Below are 25,294 nucleotides of genomic sequence, written 5' to 3'. Positions count from 1 at the left end.
TCATGCCACAGCGTCACACAAAAAGTCATTGGTTAGACCAGTCAAAGTCCTACTACCTATCTCAAACAGTCAATCCCTCACCCTAACCCTAACCTCCCACGGGGCAGCACACCTAAACCTAACCTTAACCCTACCAACGCTTAACACACCCACACCAACCTTAATCCGGTCGTTTTAACGCACCCCTCACCAACCTTAATCCGGGCGTTTTAACGCACCCCTCACCAACCTTAATCCGGGCGTTTTAACGCACCCCTCACCAACCTTAATCCGGTCGTTTTAACGCACCCCTCACCAACCTTAATCCGGGCGTTTTAACGCACCCCTCACCAACCTTAATCTGGTCGTTTTAACGCACCCCTCACCAACCTTAATCCGGGCGTTTTAACGCACCCCTCACCAACCTTAATCTGGTCGTTTTAACGCACCCCTCACCAACCTTAATCCACATTCTATGTCTAACCAATGCTATGTCTAACCAAAGGATGCCTCCCCTGCTAGCTCGAAATGTGGTGCAAAATGACATGTTTTGAGCTTGTAGAACTGCTACTTTTGATACTTTTGAATTTGAATCCTGAAAAGTCACAGTTTTTTATGAGGTTTTCGACAGAGAAGACAGGTGCATTGTCATTGCAGAAATGCAAACGTCTTTTCATAAAAGGAATACATGTACATTTGATCAGACCTGATACATGCTTTTAAAAAAAATTTTTTTTATTGCTCATCTCCCCAAAATCCCTTTTCCTTAGATTTTAACAAAAAAAATAGGCTTCTGGTATCAGAGCTTTCTGTTCTGAAGAAATATTAGATCCTGGATTCTAATCTCTGACGGCTTGTTTGTAAAGGGGCAAATATCCCATGAAGTTGCGGAATCTGTATTATTTTTACACCTGCAACAGCTATAGTTTAAGTTTTTGTTTCCAGAATTCGCATTTTCCGAGTCCGCACAGTGGATTCGGAATATAATGATAAGCACGCACCACTCCGCCCCCTCTCCCCCACGACAACGGATAACCATGAATACAAAGTTTAGACGCTTCTTTTCATATCTGACTTCTGATAAAAAATAAATGACGAGGGGGCGTCTCCTAACCCTTTAATTGTCACTGACCCAAAGAGGCAGCTACTGGCACTCAATCAAATCAAATCAAACTTTATTTATATAGCACATTTAAAGGACCACTTCACCACTTTTCAACATCTCTTCATATAATTGGTCCTCACTAATGTTCATGATAAAACACCACAATTTTTTCCTACTCAGTCTGTGTCTCATAGGAGGGCTTTGGGCAGTTCGGACACCCGTCCACCAGTGACATCATCAATAGGCAGATTATTTTTTAAACAAGATTTGTTTTAAAATATATTTAGATTTGTATTATTGTGAGAACGATGGCTTCAACTTTTACATTGCAACTTTTCAGGAAAAGAAAGCCTGCCGTTTCTATTGGCTTGGATTCACCATCGATGATGTCACTGGTGGACAGGTTTCTGAACTGCCCACAGCCTTCCTATGAGACACAGACTGAGTAGAAAAAAATGGTGGTATTTTATCATGAACATTAGTTAGGACCAATTATAGGAAGAGAAGTTGAAAAGTGGTGAAGTGGTCCTTTAAAACAACAGAAGCTGACCAAAGTGCTGTACAGGCTGAAACAAGCAGAGCATCACCAGACAATAAGAACAAAAAAAACACAGGAAAATAGTACATAATTCAAATAATAGGATCAGGTGCAATTAAATGCCAAAGAGAAAAGGTGTGTTTTCAGTAGAGATTTGAAAACCTCGATGGACTGGGCAGATGGGATGGGGAGAGGTAGGTTGTTCCAGATTGTTCCAGAGTGCGGGAGTGGCGGCAGCAAAAGAACGGTCGTCCCTAGTCCTTTTGTTGGTTGCACGAATGCACGGACAGTACAATGTAGCTATGTGCAATGGCATATAGCATCCCTCAGGTCTCTCGCAACAGCATGCACGCACGCACGCACGCACGCACACACACACACACGCACACACACACACACACACACACACACACACACACACGAACACACCTGACACTGCATAGCAAGACTGTATACAAATATATGCACACACAAATCTAGATATACATACAGTAGCTATCTGTATACAATATATATAGGCCTACATAATGTAAAAACAAACATACTTTGGATAGTTTAGAGACGTAAGACCCATTCACACAGCACGTACGTTATGCGTACCTCCTCGAGGCGTGCCTTGAACAATGCAAAAATGTTTATATTTTTTCTTAATTCGTTCTCTATACTATCCAGAATTATTTATTCCTATGCTACAATAATAATACGCTTTGTTATATAGCATCTTGTCACAATGTTGAGGAACCAATTCCAACGTATCTATGCCCAGCTTTCCGGGTTTGTGTGAACACAAACATTGGCTTGTGATTGGCTGATCACCCCATAGTGATGCTAAAGAAATAATCTTGAATGAACTGTCTTTCAGAATTCGAACTCCCTTTTCTGTGGAAGTTCTTCACATCTGACTTCCCTAACTGACATCATACATCACCAGGTCACTAAGTGCACTGTTTCCCAACTACTAAATGCATGGTCAGGGACCACATGCAATACCTTCACGGACCACCAGTGGTCCACGGACCACCAGTTGAAAACCTCTGATATACACCACCAATCATATTGAAACCGGAATTAGTTTTATTGTCAGATATAACAGTACAAGGAATTTTTCCCGGTAGGGTCAAAGACAGCGCAACATCCTGAATGCCACAGACGAAAAACAGTCTAAGTCCACACTATTGATCCATAATGTATAAATGATAGATAAGGGTTCAGGACAACGAGGCCTTTTCGTGGAGGGGTCAGAATGACATTTGGACTTAGACTGTTTTTCGTCTGTGGTACTCTAGGGGTGGTAACTTTTTGCATTCTTTACACATAAGTATACATTAGGTGCGGCTAATTGATTGCGTTGGTGCATATGGCACACCTTTAAAGGCTCTGAAGACGCAAGACAAAAGGAGAAGGCTCTCCAACGTAACTGAAGCTATTTCAAGGCAGTGACACGGGCAGTGATGATAGCTGCCTTTTGTTTGGCCTAAATTTGATGTCATAACATTTCTGAAGCCGTTGTCACTGCCACAGAGCCATGTCACTTTAGACATATATAAGCTCTTGCTGAAGGTATGGCATCTCAGTAAAGGAATAACACACTGCAGACAAATCAACAGACTGAGAACGTGACATATTATAAATCGCATCGAGGATAGACAAGGATAGACAATATAGACAATATAAAAACAAATATTATCAAAAAGGAACAATACACAAACTGCAACTTTATTGAAGTTTCTTTTTTTCATTTTGAGTACCGGTAAGTACATCATTTATATTATATTTGATATTGTTTATTTATTTATTTTAAGGCGAGACATGGCAGGTGAAATCATCATTTTTCAATTTTGAGATTTTGTGCTATTTTGCGTCCATGTTTTCTTTCAAACTACTGCAAAATAAAAATTTAAAATACACATTTAGATGTTTATTTTAGTGGTTTATTTTAGCCAATGACAGCTCGTTTTGCTGGGTGAAAATCCACCCTCTCTATTTTCATGATGGTTGCTGGTACAAAGGAAGTGACCATATTTGGATCAAAGTATTTGATGAGATATTTTGTCTCCAAATAGTGGCTTCAAATAAAAAGTTTTGGAATTTTACAATACAAATCTTTAAAGGCCGTTTTCTCAAAATGAGATTTACTCATACCCGGGACAAAGAATCTCCACTTCAGTTGCACTCACATACTGTACACCAAACTGTCCAGTCTTATTCATATCTATATTCTGCAGGAATTTACAGAAGGGTTTGTTGATATATCATTCATAGCCTGATTTACATCACATTTTATTCCTAAAAACATGGCGAAAATTGATTTTTGTATGCCTGTTGACAGTATTTTCTGATTTATGGAGTGATAATTAGAGATATCTAAAATCATAAAAGAAAATGAAACAATAACTTTGAACCTGGCTTTATCCGATCTTCAAATTCATCGTCCCGAAATGTATGCAAATTAGAGCCTATAATGCCTAATTTGCATATAATTTCAGAAAACTTGTAATACAAAATGTCTTAGTTTTAATCAACTGGAGAAGTTTCATTGTGATAGCTATTACCGGTAGTTAACTTTGTTACCCTATTCACCTGTAGTGTCTCACCTTGAAGGATTATGTATCAGATGCGTTTCCTTCCAAAAGTGAAAGATTCAAAACAGATATAACCTACCTACTGTACACACACACACATATTTACTGTATTCTCAATATATATCTCAATATGTGTAGTTGTTATGAAACAATTGTAATGCATTTCATATTGCGATTTTGAAAAGGATTGGCTCATTATTAGTTGGCATTATATGACTCAGATTGGTCCATAGAATGTTACATTTACATTTGGGTTATTTTAAATCGGTTAAGGCTGTAGCAGCCTGATTTGGACAAAAGCATTTAGTGTTTCAGTAAAATGATAAAACACATACACTTAACTCTGTACTGTATCTTGCACAGCAAAACTGAGCCCTATTTTATAGCCCATGGTTCTCAAACCTTTTCATGTCAAGAACCCCCGAATTGATATGTTTTAGGCCATCTGACCCCCAGAAGAAGATTTATGTTTAAAAAAATGTATTCAACATAAAAAGGCAATAGGCAAAACTAACCAATCTACATACTTGCAGCTTGTAGGTCTGTTATTTGAAATTGTTTCTAGAAAACATCTGGCTGTAATTGTGATGGCAAGTTTGCAGTGGTTAAAGCTCAAGTATTGTATACAGTTGGGTGCCACCGATATTGTCCCTTATCATTTGACCCCTTTAGGCCTGACCTCAACATTTTAAAAAATCCTTCTAAATCCTCCAGTTTTCTGAAATAAATATTTTCACGATTTTTCAAAAATAGCAGACCTACAAGCTCGTAGCGCGCCACTCGGTGGCGCGCTATGAGCTTGTAGATCTGCTATTTTTCAATAGCTAAATTATAACATAATGTTTAAAACACCAAAAGGGGTTCCCGCCCAAAATGGGTTAACTGTCCTTTTGCGCAGATCACGCAAACCTCAGCAAAACGAAAAGGACAATATCGATGGCCTCCAACTGTATGTTGTTAGTCCATCCGTGCTGCAGTTAATGCATATGAATTCATATTTATATTTATATTGATTATTGTTATTGATTATTCACAATAGCAGTATATGATGATGGATGGATCTTGTCTGAGTGCTTATATGAGCATATCTCTGCTGTCGGGAAGAAACCACCTAACTCCAAAATTGAAATGAAGAAAACCTGTATATTTTGAAAACAAAGCAATACTGCCTCATCAAAGTTGGCGTTGTGACTTTATAGATTGTCAATTACTTGCATGAGAGGGGGAGAGGTGGTGGAGTTAGTTGCTTTAGCAGACAGTTTGAGGGTCCGATGGAGTAAAGAGGTTTTGTCCGAAGCGCTTTTTACTATTTTGAATTGGTTCAATAGTAGCTCAATAGCACTGCTTTATGCAAAAAGATTATAATAATAAAAATCCTCAATGGAAAACTTGGGGGGGAGGGGGGGGGGGGGGGGGGGTAGGTGGTTTCCTAGTGATTAATGTATAGTAAATGGAATTGTATCGATCTATCAACTGTAGCGTTTTTGGGGGAAAGATGGTCATTCATGTCCTAACTGCAGATATGACATTATTGCGGAAAGGTAGATTTTAGTGAGTCAAAACAAGACAGTTGCATGCATAATGCATGTCCCAAAGGGCTGTACAAAAAAAACAATATAGTAGTAATACAACAGTATCTATCTATCTATATGGGTTGGCGGACAAATACATATCATTTTGAGGGTCCTTGCATGAAAAGGTTTTAGCACCACTGAATTTAGCAAGTCTTTTTCAGATAACTATAGGATATATGCTGCATTCACATGGAATCAGGCAAGCGGTAGACGGCAACCGGACTTAATTTTAGTGGATGGGAGCAGGACAGTAAACGGAACAGGACGGCACAGCAGTTTTTCAGTTTGCCGTCTATACCGCTTGCCTGATTCCATGTGAATGCAGCATTAGAAGGCATGTTCAGAATCGACCTGCAGGTCTCAATGGGTTAACAGATCGGCATGACTTCATCGTACATAGGGACCTAACTGCAGTATGAGGATTGACCAGGGATGTTAGGTGGGACGGTGCTATATTGGGTCCAGGGATGTTAGGTGGGACGGTGCTATATTGGGTCCAGGGATGTTAGGTGGGACGGTGCTATATTGGGTCCAGGGATGTTAGGTGGGACGGTGCTATATTGGGTCCAGGGATGTTAGGTGGGACGGTGCTATATTGGGTCCAGGGATGTTAGGTGGGACGGTGCTATATTGCAGGGGTTCCCAAACCTTTTTGGACCAGGTACCCCTTTTGGGGTAGACATTTTTCCAGGTATTTTTTTTTTTTAAATTATTTCGGGTACCCCCTGGCTATGCGTCGCGTACCCCTCCGCGGACCCCACTTTGGGAACCGCTGCTATATTGGGTCCAGGGATGTTAGGAGGGACGGTGCTATATAGCTTGTGTAATACTATAGGTTAGGAGTAGCCTAAATTCCTGAAATCTGAGCTGGCATAGGGAGCCAGAGTACACTGGTGATCAGGTCACATTTCCTGTGAGGGTGTGAGGGTGAGGGCTTTAAATTAAGACAGTCTCTAATGCATTATACCATACTTAGAATCCATTATAGTCTTCAAACTGCACTGATTAAGCATAGTTGTAAGCACTCATGAATACTATTTAAAAGAAAATCACAACACATTACAAAGACATTTATATTCACATAGTCTAGATTCATAATCACATTGATGGACGGTCATAACTTTTAATTTGTCCATGATCATAGTGTATTATAACTCTCATAGTTGCAATGCATTATAATAATGCTATAATTATAATCACTGTTTTAATGTATTATAGTGTACTTATAAGTAAGTATAAGCATTGTAGAGCCATGTTTTTCCGAAAAAAAAGTTCTGCCTATACACATTACAATACATTATGACAATGATTATGATACACATAATAAAGTAGCCTACTGAATTATGAACCTTGACAACATGTGTATTCCATCACTGCAGAATACGGAATAAAGAGCACTGAGACCCTGGAGTCACAATTTCTGCTCTGGGATGCAAATTGCTGGAAACTAGCTGTAGGCCAGTAGACAAGTGAGAATTCCCCAACTGTTTAAGTGCAGTTTATTGCAGTTTATTGTATTAGAAAGCACTTCATTACATTAAAATAAACCAGCTTTTAATCCTGTAATATGGTTGGAATTATATAAAGTGAAAATGATATGTCCCTGGCTGAAACATTTAAAAAGAAGTCCTGAATAACAATTTTGTTTAAGTTGAAAATCGTAATTTATATTCATGTTAACAAGTCATTGAAGTGGCACTCGGTAGGAGCAGTGGTAAAGTAGCTGTTCGCCGACACGCAGTCTGGGGGTTCAAATCCAATCCATTGTGGTGCATCCGGCTTTCTATGAAGACAAATGGGGGTTCACACAGAGTAGGCCAATTATGTTGTTTAAATGTTTTGTATGACATTCGTGTTTGTAGAATCCAAAGGAGAGAGGATGGGATTTGGACAGAGACTAACAACCTTGTTCATTCTCATGGGTAAGTGTTCTTTATTTATGTATCTATTTGTGCATTTAAGTATTTATGTTGTTATTTTATTACATATTATTATATTTTGTTGCTGTATTTTTTTGTTACATTATAATTCCTCCTATTAACACATTTAAACTCTCTATTCCATTCAAAGTGGTGAGCACTGATTTGGTCACCACTATGGACTGCGACACAGAAACTGAAACAGAAACGGCGGAATCGCACACGCCGGGAACGACAACAACTACTGCAGCATCAACAACAACAACAACAGCTAGAGCAAACACAACTGCACAATCAACAACACATGGAGCAAGCACTACTGCAGGTTCAGAGACAATTGGTGCAAATACTACTGTTGTACCAGTGGCAACTGGTGAAACAACAGTGGCGACAACAATGACTGTAGCAACAAGTGTTGTGGCATCAACTGTTACACTATCCACACCTGGAGCATCAACTACTGCGGCATCCACACCTGGAGCATCAACTACTGCAGCATCCACACCTGCAGCATCAACTACTGCGGCATCCACACCTGGAGCATCAACTACTGCAGCATCCACACCTGCAGCATCAACTACTGCGGCATCCACACCTGCAGCATCAACTACTGCGGCATCCACACCTGCAGCATCAACTACTGCTGCATCCACACCTGGAGCATCAACTACTGCTGCATCCACACCTGGAGCATCAACTACTGCGGCATCCACACCTAGAGCATCAACTACTGCTGTATCCACACCTGGAGCATCAACTACTGCTGCATCCACACCTGGAGCATCAACTACTGCTGCATCCACACCTGGAGCATCAACTACTGCAGCATCCACACCTAGAGCATCAACTACTGCTGTATCCACACATGGAGCATCAACTACTGCAGCATCCACACCTGGAGCATCAACTACTGCTGTATCCACACCTAGAGCATCAACTACTGCTGCATCCACACCTGGAGCATCAACTACTGCAGCATCCACACCTGCAGCAACAACTACTGCAGCATCCACACCTGCAGCAACAACTACTGCTGCATCCACACCTGGAGCATCAACTACTGCTGCATCCACACCTGGAGCATCAACTACTGCGGCATCCACACCTGCAGCATCAACTACTGCTGCATCCACACCTGAAGCATCAACTACTGCTGCATCCACACCTGGAGCATCAACTACTGCAGCATCCACACCTGGAGCATCAACTACTGCGGCATCCACACCTGGAGCATCAACTACTGCTGCATCCACACCTGGAGCATCAACTACTGCTGAATCCACACCTGGAGCATCAACTACTGCAGCATCCACACCTGCAGCAACAACTACTGCAGCATCCACACCTGGAGCATCATCTACTGCAGCATCCACACCTAGAGAATCAACTACTGCAGCATCCACAACTGGAGCATCATCTACTGCAGCATCCACACCTATAGAATCATCTACTGCAGCATCCACACCTGGAACATCAACTACTGCGGCATCCACACCTAGAGCATCATCTACTGCAGCATCCACACCTAGAGAATCAACTACTGCAGCATCCACACCTGGTGCAACAACTACTGTAGCATCTACACCTGAAGCAACAACAACTGTAGCATCTACACCTGAAGCAACAACAACTGTAGCATCTACACCTGAAGCAACAACAACTGTAGCATCTACACCTGAAGCAACAACAACTGTAGCATCTACACCTGAAGCAACAACAACTGTAGCATCTACACCTGAAGCAACAACAACTGTAGCATCTACACCTGAAGCAACAACAACTGTAGCATCTACACCTGAAGCATCAACAACTGTAGCATCTACACCTGAAGCAACAACAACTGTAGCATCTACACCTGAAGCAACAACAACTGTAGCATCTACACCTGAAGCATCAACTACTGCAGCATCTACACCTGAAGCAACAACAACTGTAGAATCAACACATGGAGAAACAACTGCAGTGTCAACAACAACTGTAGCACCAAATAGAATTGTGGGTCTTCAGGCGACCATAATACATACCTACCTACAAGCTTACAGTGAGCCTTCTTCAGAACAATTCAAATCATTGGCATCTCTTGTTGTCATAATGGTAAGATAAAAATAAACACAATGGAGATTATTGTATTAGACTGCTCTTCCGTTTAAACTAATTTACATGGTATATATTTCAACAGCCTTACATGTGTATTATGCTTTGTGTTCCTCAGTACAACATGATCTACACGCAACAATATGGAGCCATCTTCATCACCGTACAAGTTATAAGTTTCAGGTGACATATACATTCTCCAACCTCACAACTAAGCAACATACATTTTCATGTCTTTTTTTAACTGTATTTCTAGCAGACACATGATTTTACATCCTGTTGCAGATATTGCTAGACTCCTTGTTCACAACATATAGCATGTTTCTTTATGAGTAACAAACACATTAGTGTGAACGTCAATATTAGCCGTCATTAACATCACTCATTATTAATGAACATTATATATGAACTAATATATTTCACATGTGGCCATGCAGTCCCGCTGTAACAAGAACAAGAAGAAGTGCTGCTGGAACAACAACAAACACTGTAGCAGATGTGAATGTCATCTTCAGTCAGACAGCCCCAACAGCCACTGAAGTTTCCCAAACTCTGCAAGCAGCTTTGTCTAACCCCAACAATACCTTCAACCTCACTATTGATGCAAGATCTGTTATTATCACGCGTAAGTATACAATGACACATGAGGCTGAGCCATGTTATTTTACTATTTGCACACAATGAAATAATTATATCAACAAAACAAAATCAATCCTGTGTGATGTGAGGGGCGCTCTCATCATCGTACATCATCAAGACGTAAAATAGACACTATATCTACAGGTATTTGCTCAGACTTTCATGTTTGTGTAGGACAAAGTCTGTAGACAGACACCAAAAGCTAGGTGATGAAAATCACATTTCTGTAACAGAAGGTGACATTATAGCAATTGTGGAGCCCCCTATGAGTGAATGTGAAATTGCTTTTGGCTCTGTCCATGTGTGATTCAATTTTGAGGTTGATCAGACTTGATTTGTTTAATCGTTCATTTGTTTGGGATGAACAAGTTATCCCAGCCTATAGACCTGGTGGAGAAAAGAGTTACCTTCAGTTACGTTACAATCTTAAGACAAACTTGTTTTCACAGGAGACGCCTGCAACACTGCACAGCCTGACACAACTGCTGTGGCCACAACTACTGACACCACTTCAACTGCTGCCATCACTTCCTCCTCAGCATCCACACCTGGAGCATCAACTACTGCAGCATCCACACCTGGAGCATCAACTACTCAGGCCTCCACACCTGGAGCATCAACTACTGCAGCATCCAAACCTGGGACATCAACTACTGCTGCATCCACACCTGCAGCAACAATTAATGCTGCATCCACACCTGGAGCATCAACTACTGCTGCATCCACACCTGGAGCATCAACTACTGTTGTATCCACACCTGGAGCATCAACTACTGCTGCATCCACACCTGGAGCATCAACTACTGCTGCATCCACACCTAGAGCAACAACTACTGCAGCATCCACACCTGGAGCATCAACTACTGCAGCATCCACACCTAGAGCATCAACTACTGCAGCATCCACACCTAGAGCATCAACTACTGCAGCATCCACACCTGGTGCATCAACTACTGTAGCATCCACACCTGGATCATCAACTACTGCTGCATCCACACCTAGAGCAAAAACTACTGCAGCATCCACTCCTAGAGCATCAACTACTGCAGCATCCACACCTGGAGCATCAACTACTTCAGCATCCACACCTGGAGCATCAACTACTGCAGCATCCACACCTGGAGCATCAACTACTTCAGCATCCACACCTAGAGCAACAACTACTGCAGCATCCACACCTAGAGCATCAACTACTGCATCATCCACACCTGGTGCATCAACTACTGCAGCATCCACACCTAGAGCATCAACTACTGCAGCATCCACACCTAGAGCATCAACTACTGCAGCATCCACACCTAGAGCATCAACTACTGCAGCATCCACACCTAGAGCATCAACTACTGCAGCATCCACACCTGGATCATCAACTACTGCAGCATCCACACCTGGATCATCAACTACTGCAGCATCCACACCTGGATCATCAACTACTGCAGCATCCACACCTGGATCATCAACTACTGCAGCATCCACACCTAGAGCATCAACTACTGCAGCATCCACACCTAGAGCATCAACTACTGCAGCATCCACACCTAGAGCATCAACTACTGCAGCATCCACACCTAGAGCATCAACTACTGCAGCATCCACACCTAGAGCATCAACTACTGCAGCATCCACACCTGGAGCATCAACTACTTCAGCATCCACACCTGGAGCAACTACTACTGCAGCATCCACACCTAGAGCAACAACTACTGCAGCATCCACACCTGGAGCAACAACTACTGCAGCATCCACACCTGGAGCAACTACTACTGCAGCATCCACACCTGGATCATCAACTACTGCAGCATCCACACCTGGAGCAACTACTACTGCAGCATCCACACCTGGATCATCAACTACTGCAGCATCCACACCTGGAGCAACAACTTCTGCAGCATCCACACCTGAAGCAACAACTACTGCAGCATCCACACCTGGAGCAACAACTACTGCAGCATCCACACCTGGAGCATCAACTACTGCAGCATCCACACCTGGAGCATCAACTACTGCAGCATCCACACCTGGAGCATCAACTACTGCAGCATCCACACCTGGAGCATCAACTACTGCAGCATCCACACCTGGAGCATCAACTACTGCTGCATCCACACCTAGACCATCAACTACTGCAGCATCCACATCTGGAGCAACAACTACTGCACCATCCACACCTGGATCATCAACTACGGCAGCATCCACACCTAGAGCATCAACTACTGCAGCATCCACACCTGGAGCAACAACTACTGCAGCATCCACACCTAGAGCATCAACTACTGCAGCATCCACACCTAGAGCATCAACTACTGCAGGATCCACATCTGGAGCAACAACTACTGCAGCATCCACACCTGGATCATCAACTACTGTAGCATCCACACCTGGAGCAACAACTACTGCAGCATCCACACCTGGAGCATCAACTACTGCAGCATCCACACCTAGAGCATCAACTACTGCAGCATCCACACCTAGAGCATCAACTACTTCAGCATCCACACCTAGAGCATCAACTACTGCAGCATCCACACCTGAATCATCAACTACTGCAGCATCCACACCTAGAGCATCAACTACTGCAGCATCCACACCTGGATCATCAACTACTGCAGCATCCACACCTAGAGCATCAACTACTGCACCTTCCACACCTGGATCATCAACTACTGCAGCATCCACACCTGGATCATCAACTACTGCAGCATCCACACCTGGAGCAACTACTACTGCAGCATCCACACCTGGATCATCAACTACTGCAGCATCCACACCTGGAGCAACAACTTCTGCAGCATCCACACCTGAAGCAACAACTACTGCAGCATCCACACCTGGAGCATCAACTACTGCAGCATCCACACCTCGAGCATCAACTACTGGAGCGTCCACACCTGGAGCATCAACTACTGCCGCATCTACACCTGGAGCATCAACTACTCAGGCCTCCACACCTGGAGCATCAACTACTGCAGCATCCACGCCTGGAGCATCAACTACTGCAGCATCCACACCTGGAGCATCAACTACTCAGGCCTCCACACCTGGAGCATCAACTACTGCAGCATCCACACCTGGACCATCAACTACTCAGGCCTCCACACCTGGAGCATCAACTACTGCAGCATCCACACCTGAAGCATCAACTACTCAGGCCTCCACAACTGGAGCATCAACTGGAGCATCAACTACTGCAGCATCCACACCTGGATCATCAACTACTAATGCATCCACACCTAGAGCAACAACTACTGCAGCATCCACACCTAGAGCAACAACTACTGCAGCATCCACACCTAGAGCATCAACTACTGCAGCATCCACACCTGGAGGCTCAACTACTGCTGCATCCACACCTAGAGCAACAACTACTGCAGCATCCACACCTGGAGCATCAACTACTGCAGCATCCACACCTAGAGCATCAACTACTGCAGCATCCACACCTAGAGCATCAACTACTGCAGCATCCACACCTGGTGCATCAACTACTGTAGCATCCACACCTGGATCATCAACTACTGCTGCATCCACACCTAGAGCAAAAACTACTGCAGCATCCACTCCTAGAGCATCAACTACTGCAGCATCCACACCTGGAGCATCAACTACTTCAGCATCCACACCTGGAGCATCAACTACTGCAGCATCCACACCTGGAGCATCAACTACTTCAGCATCCACACCTAGAGCAACAACTACTGCAGCATCCACACCTAGAGCATCAACTACTGCATCATCCACACCTGGTGCATCAACTACTGCAGCATCCACACCTAGAGCATCAACTACTGCAGCATCCACACCTAGAGCATCAACTACTGCAGCATCCACACCTAGAGCATCAACTACTGCAGCATCCACACCTAGAGCATCAACTACTGCAGCATCCACACCTGGATCATCAACTACTGCAGCATCCACACCTGGATCATCAACTACTGCAGCATCCACACCTGGATCATCAACTACTGCAGCATCCACACCTGGATCATCAACTACTGCAGCATCCACACCTAGAGCATCAACTACTGCAGCATCCACACCTAGAGCATCAACTACTGCAGCATCCACACCTAGAGCATCAACTACTGCAGCATCCACACCTAGAGCATCAACTACTGCAGCATCCACACCTAGAGCATCAACTACTGCAGCATCCACACCTGGAGCATCAACTACTTCAGCATCCACACCTGGAGCAACTACTACTGCAGCATCCACACCTAGAGCAACAACTACTGCAGCATCCACACCTGGAGCAACAACTACTGCAGCATCCACACCTGGAGCAACTACTACTGCAGCATCCACACCTGGATCATCAACTACTGCAGCATCCACACCTGGAGCAACTACTACTGCAGCATCCACACCTGGATCATCAACTACTGCAGCATCCACACCTGGAGCAACAACTTCTGCAGCATCCACACCTGAAGCAACAACTACTGCAGCATCCACACCTGGAGCAACAACTACTGCAGCATCCACACCTGGAGCATCAACTACTGCAGCATCCACACCTGGAGCATCAACTACTGCAGCATCCACACCTGGAGCATCAACTACTGCAGCATCCACACCTGGAGCATCAACTACTGCAGCATCCACACCTGGAGCATCAACTACTGCTGCATCCACACCTAGACCATCAACTACTGCAGCATCCACATCTGGAGCAACAACTACTGCACCATCCACACCTGGATCATCAACTACGGCAGCATCCACACCTAGAGCATCAACTACTGCAGCATCCACACCTGGAGCAACAACTACTGCAGCATCCACACCTAGAGCATCAACTACTGCAGCATCCACACCTAGAGCATCAACTACTGCAGGATCCACATCTGGAGCAACAACTACTGCAGCATCCACACCTGGATCATCAACTACTGTAGCATCCACACCTGGAGCAACAACTACTGCAGCATCCACACCTGGAGCATCAACTACTGCAGCATCCACACCTAGAGCATCAACTACTGCAGCATCCACACCTAGAGCATCAACTACTTCAGCATCCACACCTAGAGCATCAACTACTGCAGCATCCACACCTGAATCATCAACTACTGCAGCATCCACACCTAGAGCATCAACTACTGCAGCATCCACACCTGGATCATCAACTACTGCAGCATCCACACCTAGAGCATCAACTACTGCACCTTCCACACCTGGATCATCAACTACTGCAGCATCCACACCTGGATCATCAACTACTGCAGCATCCACACCTGGAGCAACTACTACTGCAGCATCCACACCTGGATCATCAACTACTGCAGCATCCACACCTGGAGCAACAACTTCTGCAGCATCCACACCTGAAGCAACAACTACTGCAGCATCCACACCTGGAGCATCAACTACTGCAGCATCCACACCTCGAGCATCAACTACTGGAGCGTCCACACCTGGAGCATCAACTACTGCCGCATCTACACCTGGAGCATCAACTACTCAGGCCTCCACACCTGGAGCATCAACTACTGCAGCATCCACGCCTGGAGCATCAACTACTGCAGCATCCACACCTGGAGCATCAACTACTCAGGCCTCCACACCTGGAGCATCAACTACTGCAGCATCCACACCTGGACCATCAACTACTCAGGCCTCCACACCTGGAGCATCAACTACTGCAGCATCCACACCTGAAGCATCAACTACTCAGGCCTCCACAACTGGAGCATCAACTACTGCAGCATCCACACCTGGTGCATCAACTACTGCAGCATCCACACCTAGAGCATCAACTACTGCAGCATCCACACCTAGAGCATCAACTACTGCAGCATCCACACCTGGAGCATCAACTACTCAGGCCTCCACAACTGGAGCATCAACTACTGCAGCATCCACACCTGGAGCATCAACTACTGCAGCATCCACACCTGGAGTGTCAACTACTCAGGCCTCCACACCTGGAGCATCAACTACTGCAGCATCCACACCTGGTGCATCAACTACTGCAGCATCCACACCTAGAGCATCAACTACTGCAGCATCCACACCTGGTGCATCAACTAATGTAGCATCTACACCTGAAGCAACAACAACTGTAGCATCTACACCTGGTGCATCAACTACTGTAGCATCTACACCTGAAGCAACAACAACTGTAGCATCTACACCTGGTGCATCAACAACTGCAGCATCTACACCTGGTGCATCAACTACTGTAGCATCTACACCTGAAGCAACAACATCTGTAGCATCTACACCTGGTGCATCAACTAATGTAGCATCTACACCTGAAGCAACAACAACTGTAGCATCTACACCTGAAGCAACAACAACTGTAGAATCAACACATGGAGAAACAACTGCAGTGTCAACAACAACTGTAGCACCAAATAGAATTGTGGGTCTTCAGGTGACCATAATACATACCTACCTACAAGCTTACAGTGTCCCTTCTTCAGAACAATTCAAATCATTGGCATCTCTTGTTGTCATAATGGTAAGATACAAATAAACACAATGGAGATTATTGTATTAGACTGCTATTCCGTTTAAACTAATTTACATGGTATATATTTCAACAGCCTTACATGTGTATTATGCTTTGTGTTCCTCAGTACAACATGATCTACACGCAACAATATGGAGCCATCTTCATCACCGTACAAGTTATAAGTTTCAGGTGACATATAAATTCTCCAACCTCACAACTAAGCAACATACATTTTCGTGTCTTTTTGGAACTGTATTTCTAGCAGACACATGATTTTACATCCGTTTGCAGATATTGCTAGACTCCTTGTTCACAACATATAGCATGTTTCTTTATGAGTAACAAACACATTAATGTGAACGTAAGTATTAGCCGTCATTAACATCACTCATTATTAATGAACATTATAATATGAACTAATATATTTCACATGTGGCCATGCAGTCCCGCTGTAACAAGAACAAGAAGAAGTGCTGCTGGAACAAGAACAAGCAACACTGTAGCAGATGTGAATGTCATCTTCAGTCAGACAGCCCCAACAGCCACTGAAGTTTCCCAAACTCTGCAAGCAGCTGTGTCTAACCCCAACAATACCTTCAACCTCACTATTGATGCAAGATCCATTATTATCACGCGTAAGTATACAACGACACATGAGGCTGAGCCTCTCCCTTAAGTAAATGCATAGTGTATATAATTGCCACGGGAAAAGTTGATTACAGATGGTGCCTAAAGATCATATATGTTATTGTACTATTTGCACACAATTAAATAATTATATCAATAAACAAAGTCAATCCTGTGTGATGTGAGGGGCGCTCTCATCATCGTACATCATCAAGACGTAAAATAGACACTATATCTACAGGTATTTGCTCAGACTTTCATGTTTGTGTAGGACAAAGTCTGTAGACAGACACCAAAAGCTGGATGAAAATCACATTTCTGTAACAGACGGTGACATTTATAGCAATTGTGGAGCCCCCTATGAGTGAATGTGAAATTGCTTTTGGCTCTGTCCATGTGTGATTCAAATTTGAGGTTGATCAGACTTGATTTGTTTAATCGTTCATTTGTTTGATGAACAAGTTATCCCAGCCTATAGACCTGGTGGAGAAAAGAGTTACCTTCAGTTACGTTACAATCTTAAGACAAACTTGTTTTCACAGGAGACGCCTGCAACACTGCACAGCCTGACACAACTGCTGTGGCCACAACTACTGACACCACTTCAACTGCTGCCATCACTTCCTCCTCAGCATCCACACCTGGAGCATCAACTACTGCAGCATCCACACCTGGAGCATCAACTACTGCTGCATCCACACCTGGAGCATCAACTACTGCTGCATCCACACCTGCAGCATCAACTACTGCGGCATCCACACCTGCAGCATCAACTACTGTGGCATCCACACCTGCAGCATTAACTACTGCTGCATCCACACCTGGAGCATCAACTACTGCTGCATCCACACCTGGAGCATCAACTACTGCGGCATCCACACCTAGAGCATCAACTACTGCTGTATCCACACCTGGAGCATCAACTACTGCTGCATCCACACCTGGAGCATCAACTACTGCTGCATCCACACCTGGAGCATCAACTACTGCAGCATCCACACCTAGAGCATCAACTACTGCTGTATCCACACATGGAGCATCAACTACTGCAGCATCCACACCTGGAGCATCAACTACTGCTGTATCCACACCTAGAGCATCAACTACTGCTGCATCCACACCTGGAGCATCAACTACTGCAGCATCCACACCTGCAGCAACAACTACTGCAGCATCCACACCTGCAGCAACAACTACTGCTGCATCCACACCTGGAGCATCAACTACTGCTGCATCCACACCTGGAGCATCAACTACTGCGGCATCCACACCTGCAGCATCAACTACTGCTGCATCCACACCTGAAGCATCAACTACTGCTGCATCCACACCTGGAGCATCAACTACTGCAGCATCCACACCTGGAGCATCAACTACTGCGGCATCCACACCTGGAGCATCAACTACTGCTGCATCCACACCTGGAGCATCAACTACTGCTGAATCCACACCTGGAGCATCAACTACTGCAGCATCCACACCTGCAGCAACAACTACTGCAGCATCCACACCTGGAGCATCATCTACTGCAGCATCCACACCTAGAGAATCAACTACTGCAGCATCCACAACTGGAGCATCATCTACTGCAGCATCCACACCTATAGAATCATCTACTGCAGCATCCACACCTGGAACATCAACTACTGCGGCATCCACACCTAGAGCATCATCTACTGCAGCATCCACACCTAGAGAATCAACTACTGCAGCATCCACACCTGGTGCAACAACTACTGTAGCATCTACACCTGAAGCAACAACAACTGTAGCATCTACACCTGAAGCAACAACAACTGTAGCATCTACACCTGAAGCAACAACAACTGTAGCATCTACACCTGAAGCAACAACAACTGTAGCATCTACACCTGAAGCAACAACAACTGTAGCATCTACACCTGATGCAACAACAACTGTAGCATCTACACCTGAAGCAACAACAACTGTAGCATCTACACCTGAAGCATCAACAACTGTAGCATCTACACCTGAAGCAACAACAACTGTAGCATCTACACCTGAAGCAACAACAACTGTAGCATCTACACCTGAAGCATCAACTACTGCAGCATCTACACCTGAAGCAACAACAACTGTAGAATCAACACATGGAGAAACAACTGCAGTGTCAACAACAACTGTAGCACCAAATAGAATTGTGGGTCTTCAGGCGACCATAATACATACCTACCTACAAGCTTACAGTGAGCCTTCTTCAGAACAATTCAAATCATTGGCATCTCTTGTTGTCATAATGGTAAGATAAAAATAAACACAATGGAGATTATTGTATTAGACTGCTCTTCCGTTTAAACTAATTTACATGGTATATATTTCAACAGCCTTACATGTGTATTATGCTTTGTGTTCCTCAGTACAACATGATCTACACGCAACAATATGGAGCCATCTTCATCACCGTACAAGTTATAAGTTTCAGGTGACATATACATTCTCCAACCTCACAACTAAGCAACATACATTTTCATGTCTTTTTTTAACTGTATTTCTAGCAGACACATGATTTTACATCCTGTTGCAGATATTGCTAGACTCCTTGTTCACAACATATAGCATGTTTCTTTATGAGTAACAAACACATTAGTGTGAACGTCAATATTAGCCGTCATTAACATCACTCATTATTAATGAACATTATATATGAACTAATATATTTCACATGTGGCCATGCAGTCCCGCTGTAACAAGAACAAGAAGAAGTGCTGCTGGAACAACAACAAACACTGTAGCAGATGTGAATGTCATCTTCAGTCAGACAGCCCCAACAGCCACTGAAGTTTCCCAAACTCTGCAAGCAGCTTTGTCTAACCCCAACAATACCTTCAACCTCACTATTGATGCAAGATCTGTTATTATCACGCGTAAGTATACAATGACACATGAGGCTGAGCCATGTTATTTTACTATTTGCACACAATGAAATAATTATATCAACAAAACAAAATCAATCCTGTGTGATGTGAGGGGCGCTCTCATCATCGTACATCATCAAGACGTAAAATAGACACTATATCTACAGGTATTTGCTCAGACTTTCATGTTTGTGTAGGACAAAGTCTGTAGACAGACACCAAAAGCTAGGTGATGAAAATCACATTTCTGTAACAGAAGGTGACATTATAGCAATTGTGGAGCCCCCTATGAGTGAAAGTGAAATTGCTTTTGGCTCTGTCCATGTGTGATTCAATTTTGAGGTTGATCAGACTTGATTTGTTTAATCGTTCATTTGTTTGGGATGAACAAGTTATCCCAGCCTATAGACCTGGTGGAGAAAAGAGTTACCTTCAGTTACGTTACAATCTTAAGACAAACTTGTTTTCACAGGAGACGCCTGCAACACTGCACAGCCTGACACAACTGCTGTGGCCACAACTACTGACACCACTTCAACTGCTGCCATCACTTCCTCCTCAGCATCCACACCTGGAGCATCAACTACTGCAGCATCCACACCTGGAGCATCAACTACTCAGGCCTCCACACCTGGAGCATCAACTACTGCAGCATCCAAACCTGGGACATCAACTACTGCTGCATCCACACCTGCAGCAACAATTAATGCTGCATCCACACCTGGAGCATCAACTACTGCTGCATCCACACCTGGAGCATCAACTACTGTTGTATCCACACCTGGAGCATCAACTACTGCTGCATCCACACCTGGAGCATCAACTACTGCAGCATCCACACCTGGAGGCTCAACTACTGCTGCATCCACACCTGGAGCATCAACTACTGCTGCATCCACACCTGGAGCATCAACTACTGCAGCATCCACACCTGGAGCATCAACTACTGCAGCATCCACACCTGGATCATCAACTACTAATGCATCCACACCTAGAGCAACAACTACTGCAGCATCCACACCTAGAGCAACAACTACTGCAGCATCCACACCTAGAGCATCAACTACTGCAGCATCCACACCTGGAGGCTCAACTACTGCTGCATCCACACCTAGAGCAACAACTACTGCAGCATCCACACCTGGAGCATCAACTACTGCAGCATCCACACCTAGAGCATCAACTACTGCAGCATCCACACCTAGAGCATCAACTACTGCAGCATCCACACCTGGTGCATCAACTACTGTAGCATCCACACCTGGATCATCAACTACTGCTGCATCCACACCTAGAGCAAAAACTACTGCAGCATCCACTCCTAGAGCATCAACTACTGCAGCATCCACACCTGGAGCATCAACTACTTCAGCATCCACACCTGGAGCATCAACTACTGCAGCATCCACACCTGGAGCATCAACTACTTCAGCATCCACACCTAGAGCAACAACTACTGCAGCATCCACACCTAGAGCATCAACTACTGCATCATCCACACCTGGTGCATCAACTACTGCAGCATCCACACCTAGAGCATCAACTACTGCAGCATCCACACCTAGAGCATCAACTACTGCAGCATCCACACCTAGAGCATCAACTACTGCAGCATCCACACCTAGAGCATCAACTACTGCAGCATCCACACCTGGATCATCAACTACTGCAGCATCCACACCTGGATCATCAACTACTGCAGCATCCACACCTGGATCATCAACTACTGCAGCATCCACACCTGGAGCATCAACTACTGCAGCATCCACACCTGGAGCATCAACTACTTCAGCATCCACACCTAGAGCAACAACTACTGCAGCATCCACACCTAGAGCATCAACTACTGCAGCATCCACACCTAGAGCATCAACTACTGCAGCATCCACACCTAGAGCATCAACTACTGCAGCATCCACACCTAGAGCATCAACTACTGCAGCATCCACACCTAGAGCATCAACTACTGCAGCATCCACACCTGGAGCATCAACTACTTCAGCATCCACACCTGGAGCAACTACTACTGCAGCATCCACACCTAGAGCAACAACTACTGCAGCATCCACACCTGGAGCAACAACTACTGCAGCATCCACACCTGGAGCAACTACTACTGCAGCATCCACACCTGGATCATCAACTACTGCAGCATCCACACCTGGAGCAACTACTACTGCAGCATCCACACCTGGATCATCAACTACTGCAGCATCCACACCTGGAGCAACAACTTCTGCAGCATCCACACCTGAAGCAACAACTACTGCAGCATCCACACCTGGAGCAACAACTACTGCAGCATCCACACCTGGAGCATCAACTACTGCAGCATCCACACCTGGAGCATCAACTACTGCAGCATCCACACCTGGAGCATCAACTACTGCAGCATCCACACCTGGAGCATCAACTACTGCAGCATCCACACCTGGAGCATCAACTACTGCTGCATCCACACCTAGACCATCAACTACTGCAGCATCCACATCTGGAGCAACAACTACTGCACCATCCACACCTGGATCATCAACTACTGCAGCATCCACACCTAGAGCATCAACTACTGCAGCATCCACACCTGGAGCAACAACTACTGCAGCATCCACACCTAGAGCATCAACTACTGCAGCATCCACACCTAGAGCATCAACTACTGCAGGATCCACATCTGGAGCAACAACTACTGCAGCATCCACACCTGGATCATCAACTACTGTAGCATCCACACCTGGAGCAACAACTACTGCAGCATCCACACCTGGAGCATCAACTACTGCAGCATCCACACCTAGAGCATCAACTACTGCAGCATCCACACCTAGAGCATCAACTCCTTCAGCATCCACACCTAGAGCATCAACTACTGCAGCATCCACACCTGAATCATCAACTACTGCAGCATCCACACCTAGAGCATCAACTACTGCAGCATCCACACCTGGATCATCAACTACTGCAGCATCCACACCTAGAGCATCAACTACTGCACCTTCCACACCTGGATCATCAACTACTGCAGCATCCACACCTGGATCATCAACTACTGCAGCATCCACACCTGGAGCAACTACTACTGCAGCATCCACACCTGGATCATCAACTACTGCAGCATCCACACCTGGAGCAACAACTTCTGCAGCATCCACACCTGAAGCAACAACTACTGCAGCATCCACACCTGGAGCATCAACTACTGCAGCATCCACACCTCGAGCATCAACTACTGGAGCGTCCACACCTGGAGCATCAACTACTGCCGCATCTACACCTGGAGCATCAACTACTCAGGCCTCCACACCTGGAGCATCAACTACTGCAGCATCCACGCCTGGAGCATCAACTACTGCAGCATCCACACCTGGAGCATCAACTACTCAGGCCTCCACACCTGGAGCATCAACTACTGCAGCATCCACACCTGGACCATCAACTACTCAGGCCTCCACACCTGGAGCATCAACTACTGCAGCATCCACACCTGAAGCATCAACTACTCAGGCCTCCACAACTGGAGCATCAACTACTGCAGCATCCACACCTGGTGCATCAACTACTGCAGCATCCACACCTAGAGCATCAACTACTGCAGCATCCACACCTAGAGCATCAACTACTGCAGCATCCACACCTGGAGCATCAACTACTCAGGCCTCCACAACTGGAGCATCAACTACTGCAGCATCCACACCTGGAGCATCAACTACTGCAGCATCCACACCTGGAGTGTCAACTACTCAGGCCTCCACACCTGGAGCATCAACTACTGCAGCATCCACACCTGGTGCATCAACTACTGCAGCATCCACACCTAGAGCATCAACTACTGCAGCATCCACACCTGGTGCATCAACTAATGTAGCATCTACACCTGAAGCAACAACAACTGTAGCATCTACACCTGGTGCATCAACTACTGTAGCATCTACACCTGAAGCAACAACAACTGTAGCATCTACACCTGGTGCATCAACAACTGCAGCATCTACACCTGGTGCATCAACTACTGTAGCATCTACACCTGAAGCAACAACATCTGTAGCATCTACACCTGGTGCATCAACAACTGCAGCATCTACACCTGAAGCAACAACAACTGTAGAATCAACACATGGAGAAACAACTGCAGTGTCAACAACAACTGTAGCACCAAATAGAATTGTGGGTCTTCAGGCGACCATAATACATACCTACCTACAAGCTTACAGTGTCCCTTCTTCAGAACAATTCAAATCATTGGCATCTCTTGTTGTCATAATGGTAAGATACAAATAAACACAATGGAGATTATTGTATTAGACTGCTATTCCGTTTAAACTAATTTACATGGTATATATTTCAACAGCCTTACATGTGTATTATGCTTTGTGTTCCTCAGTACAACATGATCTACACGCAACAATATGGAGCCATCTTCATCACCGTACAAGTTATAAGTTTCAGGTGACATATAAATTCTCCAACCTCACAACTAAGCAACATACATTTTCGTGTCTTTTTGGAACTGTATTTCTAGCAGACACATGATTTTACATCCGTTTGCAGATATTGCTAGACTCCTTGTTCACAACATATAGCATGTTTCTTTATGAGTAACAAACACATTAATGTGAACGTAAGTATTAGCCGTCATTAACATCACTCATTATTAATGAACATTATAATATGAACTAATATATTTCACATGTGGCCATGCAGTCCCGCTGTAACAAGAACAAGAAGAAGTGCTGCTGGAACAAGAACAAGCAACACTGTAGCAGATGTGAATGTCATCTTCAGTCAGACAGCCCCAACAGCCACTGAAGTTTCCCAAACTCTGCAAGCAGCTGTGTCTAACCCCAACAATACCTTCAACCTCACTATTGATGCAAGATCCGTTGTTATCACTCGTAAGTATA

Source organism: Electrona antarctica (assembly GCF_951216825.1).
Source record: "Electrona antarctica genome assembly, chromosome: 18".
In the NCBI taxonomy this organism is placed as follows: domain Eukaryota; kingdom Metazoa; phylum Chordata; class Actinopteri; order Myctophiformes; family Myctophidae; genus Electrona; species Electrona antarctica.
Note: the sequence above shows the minus strand (reverse complement) of the source record.